Source organism: Thermobia domestica, chromosome 11 (assembly GCF_964235325.1).
Source record: "Thermobia domestica chromosome 11, izTheDome1.hap1.1, whole genome shotgun sequence".
In the NCBI taxonomy this organism is placed as follows: domain Eukaryota; kingdom Metazoa; phylum Arthropoda; class Insecta; order Zygentoma; family Lepismatidae; genus Thermobia; species Thermobia domestica.
In genome coordinates this window covers 232,970,819-232,985,543 of record NC_137464.1, presented here as the reverse complement: position 1 = coordinate 232,985,543, position 14,725 = coordinate 232,970,819, and positions in this window count along the sequence as shown.

The window sequence follows — 14,725 nt, the reverse complement described above, 5'->3', positions numbered from 1 at the left end:
ATTCAGTGAAACATTTTTGAAAGTCCCTCGCGCCTATAGATCAACAAAAAATTGCACGTGGCTTGTGACACTCATCCAGATAAACATATGCCTCGTCCAGTGTTGTAACAAACTTCCATTTTTCACAGGACAGGTACCGCTTATACAGCTTTCGACAATTGGTACGATTTTCCTGGATGTGTTTCGGCACGAGCTTATGAACACGTCCCTTCCATCGCTTTACCAACCTCAAAACGTGGTGAATAATGGTGTGCACTGTCTTCTGTAATATCTGTAGCCGGTTCGCGATACTCCTTTGTGTGGGTGACTTCTCCCTAGTGACCACAGCCACGACTTACTGAATTTTAGCTCGTGTGCGGCTAATGGCAGGCCGGGAGTTCGCCTCTTTCTGACACACAGGAATCATCCCACCCCTCGCCTTACCTGCCGCTTTCAACGCCTGTGATATTCCATTTTTGTACACAGCGAATCCACGCTCCTTGCACAGTTTGATAATGGCAATGTAACTGAAGCTCACGTCGGAAAGGGCAGTTATGTAGCTTTCCCAATAAGCACTTATTTTGGGCGGCATTGTCCCGATATGCACTTACCACACCTGTCACGCAGAGTCAATGGTCCAAGGTACCCACACGATTGACAACTTCCTTCTCTTCCTGCTTGGTGGTGCTGCACAAGGTGTGTAATTTCGTCACCATAGATCGAAAGCAACCTCTGTAATGGATAAATTCTAGTCAGCTATTATAAACCTTTCATTATATTACTTGATGTTATTTATTATTATTATTATTATTATTATTATTATTATTATTATTATTATTATTATTATTATTATTATTATTATTATTATTATTATTTTATGTTATCATCTCTTAGATTTGTTAGATATTCCAGTGTTAATTGGCAGACCTTGGCTATTGTCTTCTCGTAACAGTGGGGCACAAAATCAGTATTCCAGAACGTTATTCATTCTTCTTTTAAAAACGTTTTAAAAGAGAATTATAAACAGGTTCTGATAATCCCGTCCCGTATAACTGTGCTATACATTCACATAATTGAACAGAAAAATAGCTCAAATAACGAGAGGCATGCCCGCGGCATGCATATTTGCGGATTCCAACAAAAAATAATTATTATTTTTATTATTGAGCAACAAAAATTTTCAAGTAAGCCTTATATCTGGAGAACTATATACAGGATAACCAAACTCAAGCTATCACTTAACTCAGCATATTGTGCTTATTCTGTGGACGAAAACTAGATTTAGGGGCGTCGCTCAAAAATTTGTGCCCCTGATCCAAGAACTAATTGATGGCCAAGATCGCAATCTTTTGGTCTATTTCTTGGATCATTTCTAAAATTATTTCACTGATTGCTTTACCTTCAAAGATGATATATTGTATTATTTTTATTCTCCTCGTGCGAGGATCGAGTATTTTCTGCTAGTTTCTTAAATATTTGAAAGAAATGGTAGTTCTCGATAGTTTTAAAATATATTAAAATATTTTAAAGTTAATGCGAAAAAACTAATTAGACTTGGTTTCCCACACATTGTTAATAATGAATCACAAAGAAGTAACTTAGTATTTAGAGATAAAACGCAACATTTTGAGATTTATCAAATTTCAAACTAGCACCCTAATCTTATGTTTTAAAAAAATAACATTTTAGTTTTTACCTGTGTATACCGTCTAGATCACATCACAATTTATCATTATTCGCAATATTCTGATGTCAGAAGCACAAGCTACTGTGAATTAATAAAAGCAGTATACCAAATAGTTGTTAATTTCGAAATGTCTTGCAAGAAAGTTTTGAACGTATGGAAAAATGAAGAGGGAATGTTAAAGGATGCAATGTCTTCATTACAATATAATTAAAGGTAACAAAATTTTGTGTAATATACTTGGTTGATGGGTTTGTGTTCAGCATTTCTTTTATCACCAAGGCTATGTGACACTAAAGCAAACGCCAAAAATATAAGCGGGTTGCGCGCGCACCTTACAGCTCGCTGTTGTCAACTCTCCCTTGTCATGTGCCACCTCCTTCCCCTCCTGTTGCAGGAGTAAGCAGACGACAGCCGTTTACCTAGCCACAGCTCAAAGCCTGCGTTCTGCCGTAACAAATCTTCAACAAGCGCGCGAAACATGAAACCTTGACAGTGACTGAGCAAGGCAAATGTAAATGTGGCAAGTGGGTAGGTTGTTAGTTGGCTGTTGCTGTCTCCACCCACTTTTTGTTCCGCGCAACCTGCCTATATTTTTGGCGTTTGCTTTAGGACCTTAATCCGAAAGTATGACTTGAACTACATGAGCTCCTACCAGAGTCTTATATACGTAGTTTCTCGTATTATATGAGCTATAGTAATTTTTAATGGAACTGGCTTAAAATAATTATACGTTACTCTGTGCTTGTTATATATAAATGTTAAATATCACTTACTTTCCTTTCTTGTACCCATAAATAGTGTCCGTTTTCTTTTTTATCTTGATAAATCTGGCAACCCTGTTGAGTCTTCAAGTGATCCAAAATTATTAATAAAAGAAAATATTTTCGACATGTATTAAATATAACAATGTTGTACTGTAACTTCTAATTACATTTCGTGTCATGTAACCGAGAGTGTACTGTAGTGTTTATTCTCCTAGAAGAAATTATATATTTATTTATTGTAGAAGTAAACAAAGAACAAGATTAGCTGGCAGTTTTCATCTCTTGTTCTTTTTCTTCTCAGAAGGCGACACGCATACTCCAAACAGTGATATTCTAGCTTCTAACAGTGATATCATTACATTACATATTGTAATTGTTTGACTTTTACACTTACATATATGTTATACCTTATGCATTATACCTTATACCTTATGTTATACCCAAGCACATGAATCTTAGATCAGCTGCTGCTCTCAGAATGTGTTCGGATCAGGAAAACTAAAGTACAGTTTGAATGAAAGATTGAATTAACATTTGCTTAAAGTTTCCAAATTTTATCTAAACAGACGTATTTCAAACGATTTTGCTTATTGTGTTTGTATAGATAATACAATGTAACACAAATGTTATTCCTAAGCTTCTTCGTGGCTAAGCGGTTAGCGTACGCGCCTACGACGTGGGAGACCCGGCTTCGATTCGCGGCGGGAGCTCAAGTGGTTCGGATTCCACTTTAATCAGTAGGTCCATGTCTCATATAGCCTTCCTGCTGAACGGGACGTTAAACTCAAAATCAACTCAACTCAACAAATTTTATTCCTAAGTGATAAGTAGTACTTCTTGAACTCATGTGTTGAGGAAGTAAAGAAATTACGAATTTAATAAATCAAAGTTTGGTTTTTGTGGTAAGAATAAAGAATTTTAGAAAATGAATACTTGTACAACATGCAGATTTATTGTTGACTGACACAAAGCAAAAGAATTTCACAAATATAACTTGATATAAACGAAATCTAACCGAGATACACAACCATAAGGATATTGTGTAGAAGATGAACAGTTATACAACTGTACACAGCAAACTTTGCTTTGAGGGACACAAGATAATCAATGAGGTCTACAAAAGAGACTTTTTCCACGTACATAATGCCAATAACAATATTATTGTTTGCAAAAAACAAAAAAAATCGCATATGACTAGAGGAACAGGCCTTCTAATATCATAAGAGTAAAAGCTTAGGAGTGTAAATGCTTAAAAGAGTTTCCATACTTTTGCTTGAAAAACATATTTCTTTCACGTAATATATCCTTCCAACAGATGTGCACCATACGATCCTTAGCATCATTGATCAAACTCCAAGATATTTTTATGAAAACATTCAATAATAGAGCTTTAACAGGATGTTCATAATTTTCTGCCTTGTGATAGCCCAGAAAACCATGAAGCATAAACGCAAATCTCTCCTAGGTATATTTTACTGTAGATACATTTCCTTAAAAGTACGTTGCACTCCATTATTTCTTTATTAAGGGGGGTTCAACGGGCACATTGTCATTTACCTTTACCACTGACAACTTGATGAAGAGTTTCGAAGTTACGTGAATCCTCTTGACTCCTCAAGTGTTGTTACGGATTCTTTCATGAGACTAGGGGCGCACCCACGAAAGGGATTCTACCGGGCCCAGATCCCCAAAAAAGTTCCTAAATATACACTTTCTCAATAAAACTATATTTGTATAACAGGGAAATGGTTGATGTAGCCTGAAAATTTGATCTTACACTTCATCTGTACACTTTCTCTCATAAAAAAAAATATCTTGTTCTATATTTGTTTCTGAAAATATAGAAGGAAGTATTTTACAATTACTTATTGTTTTATCGAGTGCAAATATATACCAGTTTAATACTATATAGATGTAGTGGCTTGTGGTATTGGACACCCAACAAGAATTTCTGGGTACGCCTCTTCACGAGTCCCAATTTCCTGTGTAATGGCGGAAACAATACCTTATTTATATTCACCAATCGATCCAAAAGACATCGTGATTCATTTGAGAGAACTCTTTCTGTGGTATCCAGTGTCTCTTACGGTAATATGTTGTGATATAATTGTTGTTCCTCAGGCAAATATAACAGTGGGATTTTGTGAAGCCACCTTGCAGACCCATCCAAAATGCCACAATTTTGAATTCCCTAAAAACTTCTCACCCAGTGGAGGGTCTAGTAGGTAAAAACTGGAGGAGCCAGCCAGTACCCAGACGATGATAGGTGTATATACACTTTCAAACATATATAAATAATAGCTTAAATTATTTTGTCACTGAAAAAACGGGAGGCTAGGCCCCGCGGGTCTGGCCTAGATCCGCCACTGTTCTCACCTTTATTGTTCGTACTTTGAGAACCATTTCTCCTTTTATTTCATTCTATCTCTTCTTCACTCATCTCAATGCATTTTAATTAGAGCCATCTGTTGACATTTCATGAACTGTTGAATTCTGTGATTCGCCTATGCAATTGACATTCCTTTCAAATTATCATCACAAAAGTAAAAACCTTCAATCAAATAATAGAGATTTTGCCATTCTATTAGTCATAAGTTATTAGGAAATTCTTTTGTCCCAGGAAGAAGAAAAATGTTACATTTTGTTATCGTGTTATAAGACTCGTTATTATATTAGGCTACGTGTTCTTGGTTCCAGTTCACATAATTGGAATGCGTTCTGTTTTGTATAAAATTAGGCGAAGCAAGAAAGTTTTTTTTTTTTTTTTTGTCACTAGAAAATGTCAGGTATGGTTTTAACCGTAAGTAAAACATAATTTTAGACATTTATAGAGCTCCCTCGTGAATAAGTGGTTAGCGTACGCGTCTTTAGCATGAAAGAATCGGGTTCGATTCCCGGCGGGAGCTCATGTGGTTTGAATCCTACGTTAACCTGTAGGTTCAACCTTGTTCCTGAGAGGGATGCCAAACTCGAACTGAAAATTGGAAACTGGACGCTTATTTAAAAATTCACATGATATTTTGTTGTTGATAACACTGTGCAACACGAAATCTGTCCTTTACATGAAAATGTGTTTTTATTATGTATTTTTGTGTGAGAAAATCAAATCTGTAATTACTTTTTATGTATCACATACGGATTTTGTGAAAAGTGAAAAGTTTGAAATTTTGTACTGTGAAATACCTATGGGTGGTGATGAAATATGATTTGTGTTTAGTTTGGTTATTGAAAATTAGAGCACATTTTTAGCATCGAGGCTATATGAGATGTGGTTCTACAGTTTAAGGTGGAAACCGAGTCACCGTGTCGTTCAATGTTTTCCTACCAGGAATCGAACTCGAGACCCTGTGCACCGAAGACACGTATGCTACCTACTAGACTAGCAGGAAAGGCAGAAATGTGCTTAAGATAAAAATGGTTGCATATATAATATACCCTACAATATGCGCTCCTTTAAACACCATCCAAGCGGTAATTTTTCTTCTTTACAGAAGGAATACACTGCTTAAAGAGGGGTTGTCCTCATTCCCCAATTTTTTCCTACTGCGTTATAATAGGGAACACTACTTTCTTATATTTTTCCTCACTCTTTATCTTCATTTCAGATATTAGACCATTAACATCTAGTGATAAAAGAGTTTAGATTTGTGTTGCCTTACCCTGTTGCCATATGTTCTAGCATTAGAGTAATTCTTGGTTCGATTATATTGTGGTGTTTCTTTAGGAGTGGTCGGATTTGCCGCGTTGTACCTTTTGTGGTAGTGTGTGCTGTGCTTCTGAGTTTCAAACAAATGCTGAATACACGTTTAGTACCTACGTGCGTGTAATGTCACGTGCGTGTAAAGTAAACCTGACTTATTTTGCTATGTGTGTTGTGAAATTACATTCAAAATTGACAAAAGCAGCTTTACACTTTTAGTTAAAAAGGCTTATAAACTGTACTTTGGCTGTAGGGTAGGAGATCAGGAAAATCTTGGGTCCCAAACATATGTTGCACTACGTGTTCTAGGAATTTGAGAAAGTGGCTACAAGGTAAATGTAATTCTATGAAATTTGCTGTTCCTGTGATTTGGAGCGAACAAATCGATCATGAAACTGATTGTTACTTTTGCTTGACAGATGTAAAGGACTTTTCTTCTAAATTTAATATCATATTCAGTACCCTAATTTAAAGTAAGCTATTCGACCAGTTCTCCACAGTGAAGATCTAGTTCCAGAATATTACACTATTGATTCAGAAGACGATACCTCATACGTTCCAAGCAACAGGAAGATGTAGACTTTCACCTATTTACATCCCAGTCAACATCACATCATTTGGTCACACAAGAAAAGTAACTAATTTGTACGAGATTTAATTCTTTCTAAAAGAAAAGCGGAATTGTTAGGCCAGCGTCTTGGGGATTCAGCGGCTTCAAGATTGGAATATCTTTGCTCAAGATGTTAAAATAGGTTTGTTTAGAAAACGAAAAAGTCATTTTGAGGACTATTTGGTTGAAAATAGAGGCATTATTTATTGCAGAATCGTAAATTTCTTATTTGAGTCTTTGGGAGACGAATATAACCCTATCGGGTGTCGCTTGTTTATTGACAGCTCAAAACTAAGTCTATTGACAGTGATTCTCCATATTGGAAATGTTCACCAATCTATTCCTGTAGCATATGCTGCTCATACAAATATGAAGTTATGACTTATGAGTGCGATATTGGACGTCATCGAATATAGAAAATTTAAATGGCATATGTATGTGGACTTGAAAGTTAATGGTATTCTCACTGGAATGTAACAAGGATACACTAATTATACACTAACTACTCTAACTATATATATTGCCGGAAAATAAAATTGAAACACCCTGTAAAACATGAGGAAGATTGATGTGCTTCCAGTATTGAGTTCTTTGGTAATAGTGAAGTAGATGATTAACTGTGTAACAGTTTCGACCAACAAATGGCAGCGCCACAGGGGGACATTTGTGCCACCTGTGCCGAGTCTGTGTTGTGAATTAGCAAAGGCCGAAGATCAGCAGATGCATGAAAGTGACTCACACAGAAAACACAAGCAAGACAACATGCCACGACTACGCAATCGTGCTCCATACAGTCAAATGAGTGAGTTCGAATGCGATCGTATTATGGGCCTTTGAGAGGCTGGTTGGTCTTTTCGTTGAATCGGCAACCACATTGGCCGTGATGCATCTGCGGTGCAGCGGTATGGATAGCAACCCATTCCCACACCCGCAGAGAAGGTTCTGGACGTCCTCGTAGCACCGATGTGCGCCAAGATCGGCGTATTGTGAGTGCGGTATTGGCAGACCGCACAGCTACCACGGCAAACATTCGAGCAAATGTGGCCCCAGAAGTATCCACACGCACTATTGGGAACAGATTACTAGCTGCAGGACTTCGGACATACACGCCAATTTCCACTGATGCCACATCACCGCCGTACACGGTTGGCCTGGTGTCAGCAAAGGAGCACCTAGAGGATGGAATGGAGCTCGTTGTGTTCAGCGATGAAAGCCAATTCTCTCTCTATGCAAGTGATGGTAGACTGCGAGTGCGACGTCGGCCTGGAGAGCGTCTGCTCCTTCGGTGAGTGCGCACAAGATACAGTGGTCCCAGTTGTTATAGTGTGGGTCGCGATCAGCTACAACTCTCGCTCACTTTTAGTGTTTGTAAATGGGACATTGACAACACCTCTTACGTGCAACAGGTGATATAACCGGTTTAACTGCCATTCTTCAGACATTAGGGTCCTGTACTCTTTCAGCAAGGCAATGCCCGGCACATACTGCCCGTGCAACATAACGTGCTCTGCAAGGTGTGTCACGACTTCCCTGGCTAGCACGCTCCCCAGATTTGAGTCCTATCGAACATGCATGGGACATTATGGGTCGACATCTGGCAACTGCTCCACGTCCACCTTCAACTGTTGCTGATTTGTGCGATCAGATCAAGCAGGCATGGCAGAACGTACTGCAACACTGCATCCGTCATCTCTATGATCGAATGCATGAAAGAATCCGTGCCTGTATTGCCGTTCGTGGGGGTTGGTAGTAGAATACCTACAATAGAATAGTACAATACTAAAGTGGTGGTGGTAGTAGACGTGCCGTTCACAAAACAATGTACTGAAGGAGCAAATATTGTAATCATCTCATATGTGTACCATGTACAATATGGAATAAATGTGGTTCAGGTTGGAAAACAATTTCGTGGTGTTGCAAATTTATTTCCTGGCAGTATATATATATATATATATATATATATATATATATATATATATATATATATATATATATATATATATATATATATATATATATATATATATATATATATATATATATATATATGGAATAGTCGGATAATATGGAATACCTCATTATCTCGCCTGTGATGTGTTGCTTCCAAGCGGAGAGGAAAGAAACTACTACCTCACGCTTCCATGATGCTCTACTGCCAGTCCTCTTGCGATTGTGACATTCGTTCTGTTGGTAGACGTGAAAATTTGATTTCTTATTCGTGGAAACTTTAAACAGGTAAGTATTTTATGACTTGTACTTCCCTATTGTGATGTAATGGAATAACAATTCTTTGTTTACTATGACGTTGGATATACAGAGTGGTAGTTTGATGAGCGCCATTACAATATACGCCTTCGAATGCATTTAACAGCTCTTTCGTTTCCAAGTTGGCATGGAAGGCAATATGGAATATCCGCAAAAAAAAAAAAAAAAGAAAAGAAAAGAAAAAGAAAAAAAGAAAAAGAAAAAAAGAAAAAGAAAAAAGCATGGTTTTCCGTATGGTATTTCGATTACAAAAATATCTATCGATATTCGATAATTAAACATACATTTACGATGACAACAACGCTAAGCGTATTTTTTATTACAGCAAATTTTCTGATGATACAAAGAGTAAGCTTTGGATCCAGTATTCATCATGTTTAATGAAAGCACACATTGACTGTGGCGATTCTGAAACAGAGTATTATATTTGTGACATTTGCAAGTAATCACATTCAGTTATGGCTTGGCATTCAGAACTTTCATATATTGTCATTGTATTCATTGTATGTTCAACAGAAAACCCATTTCTTTTCTATATAGCATTTGTATTCCATATTACCCGGCTCTTTCATATTACCCTCCAAAGTGGTTTCTTTACACATTATGAAATTTCTCCACCTCTGTAACTAATCTTCTTTATCAAGATACGCATAAATAAAGCCAAATATGTAAGGCGTATACTTGTTTTCCTTTTTGTTTCAATGTGCAATTATTAACTGAGTTACAAGCGCATATATATATATATATATATATATATATATATATATATATATATATATATATATATATATATATATAGGGTGTTAATGAGCTATGCCGACAAATTGTAAGAGGTGATCCCTCACATCAAAATAAGAGAAAACATTCATATGGACATATGGCGAAAAGTGCATAGTTTCAAAGCTAGGTCTCCAAAATCGCGAAAAACCTAAATTTCAATAGGCCCTATTTCGAATTCCAGAAACTGTGGATGGTGGTTCTTATCAGTGTAAAGGAAACTACGCATACGCTATCTAAAAAAGCATATTTCGTCAATTGTCAATAGGGGTAGAGGGTATTCCTACAGGGTATAATTCTCAGATATGTTCTGAATAGAGTTTTCAGATATACCCTGATTTCAAAAGGGTCCAAAGTAAGCAGTAGGTAAACCTTGACAACAATGTGCATCCAATGCTTCGGAGCGAAGACGAAGGTGTTAGGAACAGGCAGCTCTATGTTTCTTTGTGCTCGGAATAACGTGTGATGAAATGTATTTCGTCACTTTATATTTCACGTTTTCTTCACTTATAAACGTGAAAGAAAACATCGCAACATGCGTTTTCCCGAGTACGAGAGACCATGCTGTTGACGGTCCTCAACACTCCCGACATTGCACCAAAGGATTCTGTGTTCACTGCTATCAAGACTTATCGTTTGCCTGCTTTGGACCAATCATAAAGTCAGAGTATATCTCAAAATTCGGTTGATGGCATATCTGGGAAGTTCGCCCTGTAGGGAATAATCTGTACACCCATTGAACATTAATGAAATAGGCATTTTTGAATTGCCTATACGTGACTTCCTCTACGCTGGGGAGGACCACCCTCCACAGTCTCTCAAATTCGAAATAGGGCCTTTTGAAATTTGGCTTTTTCGCGATTTTGGACAGCCCTGGCTCTGAAATCATGCACTTTTCGCCATAGGTCCATATGAACTTTTTCTCTTATTTTGATGCGAGGAATCACCTCTTAAAGTTTGTCGGTATCCTGTATATATATCCTGGGATAGCCATGACAAAGCAAACCACTACGTCTGTAAATACTTGCCTCATAGACAAGTTTTCATTCCTGGCACCAAGAATATACTTCATAAATCAATTCTGACTCCTCAAGTTGTAATTCGCCTCCGTTATGTACCAAGCTTGTATTGATGAAACTTTTTGTTAAAGCACTAGATAAAGAAGGTATTGCTTTCATGTACCTTAAGGAGAAATTCCCAAATTTGAGTGAGGCAAAAAATAAAGGAGTAGTATTTGTTGTTTCACAGATTAAAGCAGTCATACAGGAAGAAAACTTTGAAACTAAATCCTCTAAAATTGAGAAATTACCTTGGCTGTCATTTAAATTGGTATGTTCAGGTTTTCTTCCAAATATGAAGGCTGAAAATTATGAAGCTTTTTTTTAATGACATGGTCCGCAGTTTTCAACTCTTGGGATGTAACATGTCATTAAAATTACATTTCTTGCAGTCACATCTTGACTTTTCCCCTCAAAACCTCGGCGCAGTAAGTGATGAACACGTAGAAGGTTTAATCAGGATATTGCCACATTGATGGTCTGTCATCAGAGAGACTCCACAAGATGTTTACAAGCGTAAGGGACTAAAGAAACAATTTAAAAAAATAAGTCAACAAAATTTAATATTAGTACAGTACAACCCCTCAAATCCGAACTAATTGGGACTGAACCCTGTTCGGATTTCGGAGGGTTCGGATTACCCGGGAAATAATATTACGTACTTATTTCGTCACTGAATTTCTAATCTTCGACAGTTAAAGATAACTGACTTCAAGTAAAAAATCAGTGTTTGTTTAGTCTTGTGTTGTAATTTTTCATGTGAATCGTAATCCAGTTAACCAAAATGATTTCATTGTTTTGGATTTTTTCAAATACGTAAGTAGACGTAAACTATTTCCTATTTTATCTAAACTTAACTGTATTTTATAACGTTTTGAATAAGCATTAAGTCTAAAAATGTTAAAACCTTAAAAAAAAAAACTAAATTTGTGTGATTAAATCTTTTCTTTTTTCATTTTCTAGCTGTAGTTAATTTTTTTCCTGAGTACGTGTTCGGATTTGCCGGGTTTTCGGATTTCCGGGGTTCGGATTTGAGGGTTTGTACTGTATTACACATCTTCCTACCCTATATTCGATAGTAAATATAACTAAATACGTACATTTCATATAATGTGTTGAAGATCTGCCCAACAAAAACGTGACGTGATGGAACATTTTGGTTTTCATCAATGAATTCAGCACCTGTCATTTAGTTAAAATCATACAGTTTCATTTGAAGGACAAAAAAAAAATTGAATTTGTTGTGCAGTTTGTTTTGAATACTACAGATGGGGCGGCAACTGTCAATTCAATGAGCCATTTTGGGTTGCATACGCGATAGGAGATCAGCTGATTCCAAGGCGAGAGAAAAAACAATACCAAAAAATCAATCTGTACCCTGACAGTATTGGTTTCTATATTAGAATTTGTTCTTTTTTCCTTCTTTTTTTTAACATTTTCTTTCTGTTTCCAATTATTTCAATACCTTCGTAGGCTTACGAAATGAGGACAATTTGTGTTCTTTCGTTTTTTCCCCTTTGTATTTCAACGCATGTCACTTTTCCTAAAATGGATTTGAAATTATTTTACGAACATTCTATCCTTATTGACTTATTATTACAACTCTAGGGTGATTAAAGGCACTACCAACTGTGCAATGTGCCCTCATATAATAGAAATAAACATTGATTATCTTACTAAAAGCTTTGTAAACATAACATACATTATAGTAACATATCTTCGTCGGTAGGTTCAAATTATCATATTTCTCCCTCCACAAATTAGAATATACATTTATTTCAGTTTCTAATCTTCATTACACTGTTAAACGTAGAAGTGTTTAATTTATGGTTAGTATCACGTCAAGCGTTCTTTTACAGTTATATTCTAAAAATTTCTTAATTCTAGTTGTTTCTCGTCGACTTACGACGCTTTCATTGTTTAGTCGAAAGTTGACGAGGTGATAGCGTTCTATACAATATAGTAGCAGACGATTTATGTGGCGGTTAGACTGGATCAGAACTCACACAAAATTTGATCATAAACAAGTCTTATGTTTCATTGAAGTCCTAGTCACTGTTTATTTGAATTACTATATAAAACAATCCCACTTCCAAATTTGGTATAAGTGGATAAACTATTCATAGTCCTTATGCCAGAAAGGACAAAACACAAGGGTTTATCGAGGTGACTCAGTGGTAGATCATTCACCTCTGGTGCATAGCGTCCTTGGTTCTGTCTCAGCTCGCACCAAGTGAGCTTTGTAGTGGACAAACAACGTGTGCTTGGGTTTTCTCAGGATTCTTCCGTTTCTCCCACTTTCTTCATTACACCATTCAATTAATTTCTCATCATCACCGTCTCCTTTATCCTAGAAGGCATAACCGTGGGAAGTAAAGCTTAAAGATTTCATTTTTTTTTCAAAATGTTTTACGTTTCGGATTGAAAGAACTATTTGTCCTGGAAAATATGATTTTTAATCTTTCTTTATAAAGGATCTAAGATAGGATAACAGAAATGCATAATTAATTAATATGAACACTTATGAAATATTTAAGAATAAGAATGTGTTAAGAATCGGAAGAACGTCGAGAAACCCAACAGAAATAAAATTATCATAATCTCACATATACGGTACCTGGAATCGAACCAAGAACCCTTAGCACCAAAGATGAGCGTTCTACCCTTGATAAAGCAGTCCCCTAGTGATTTCTCTTAATAATAAAAGTGAGGAATAAACAAAATGTTCCATTTTATTGATGAAAAAATATTTGTCGTATTCCCTTCTGCACGGAATTTCCACAACCCATGTTAGGAAATGAAATATTCATATCCTGAGCATCAAAATGCACAAAATAATATTTTGGTCTGACTTTTGAACTAAAAACTCGTAAAGAATTTCATAAGTCAAAAATTCTACGATATTCATACGTATACAATGTAAGATAATAATGATTATCCTGGAAAACTTGAAAACTATAAAAAATTCGAATTCACTTTTGAAAATTATTACAAAGAACCTGAAATCTTGAACTTCTATGTAAAGGGTAATTTTAAGAAAATTATGATATAAAGAAACAAAACGTGTCGTCACGTTCCGGCTAACGAATTATCTGACACTTTTATTGACAGCTAAATGAGAAGATTTGTGTCCACCATTTAAATCCTCGATGCGCCTAAAATGGAGCACAATAAAAGAATTGTGAAAATTCAACTAGAGGGAAGTTACAAAAGAAAATTCCGTAGTATATGAAGAATTAAGATATGCAAAATATATATTATTAATATTGATATTGTATGTATGGTAAATACATAAAGGAGTTTTGGTAAACTTAATTCTTTGAAATATTGACCGCGCGTTATATACAATATCAATATATATATATATATATATATATATATATATATATATATATATATATATATATATATATATATATATATATATATACTAGCAGCGTTCACCCCGCTTCGCTGCGGTCACCCCGGAACGCAATAAACTTTGTTACTTAGATAATTTTTACTTTTTCGCTTTCAAGTGATATGATAAAAACCATAGAAGATTGCAGTAAATCTTAACATTATATCGCCTGTCATTTATGTTAACCCGCCCCGCTTCGCTGCGGTCATCCCGGTGCTGGCATATTGTAAAAGTGTCTGTAAAAATAAGCAAATCAATTAAAAAATTTTAAACAGAAGATTCAAGCTATTTTCCGCTGTATATCGCCTGTCATTTATGTTAACCCGCCGAGTGACACGGTCATGCGGGTTGCATATAAATACGTTTATTTTTACCTATGATGAACTAATAACAAAGGATTTGTACGTTATGGACACTTGAATGGTCAATTATCTCAAGACACTGGTAATTAAAAATTAAAGTGATATGATAAAAACCATCTAGGG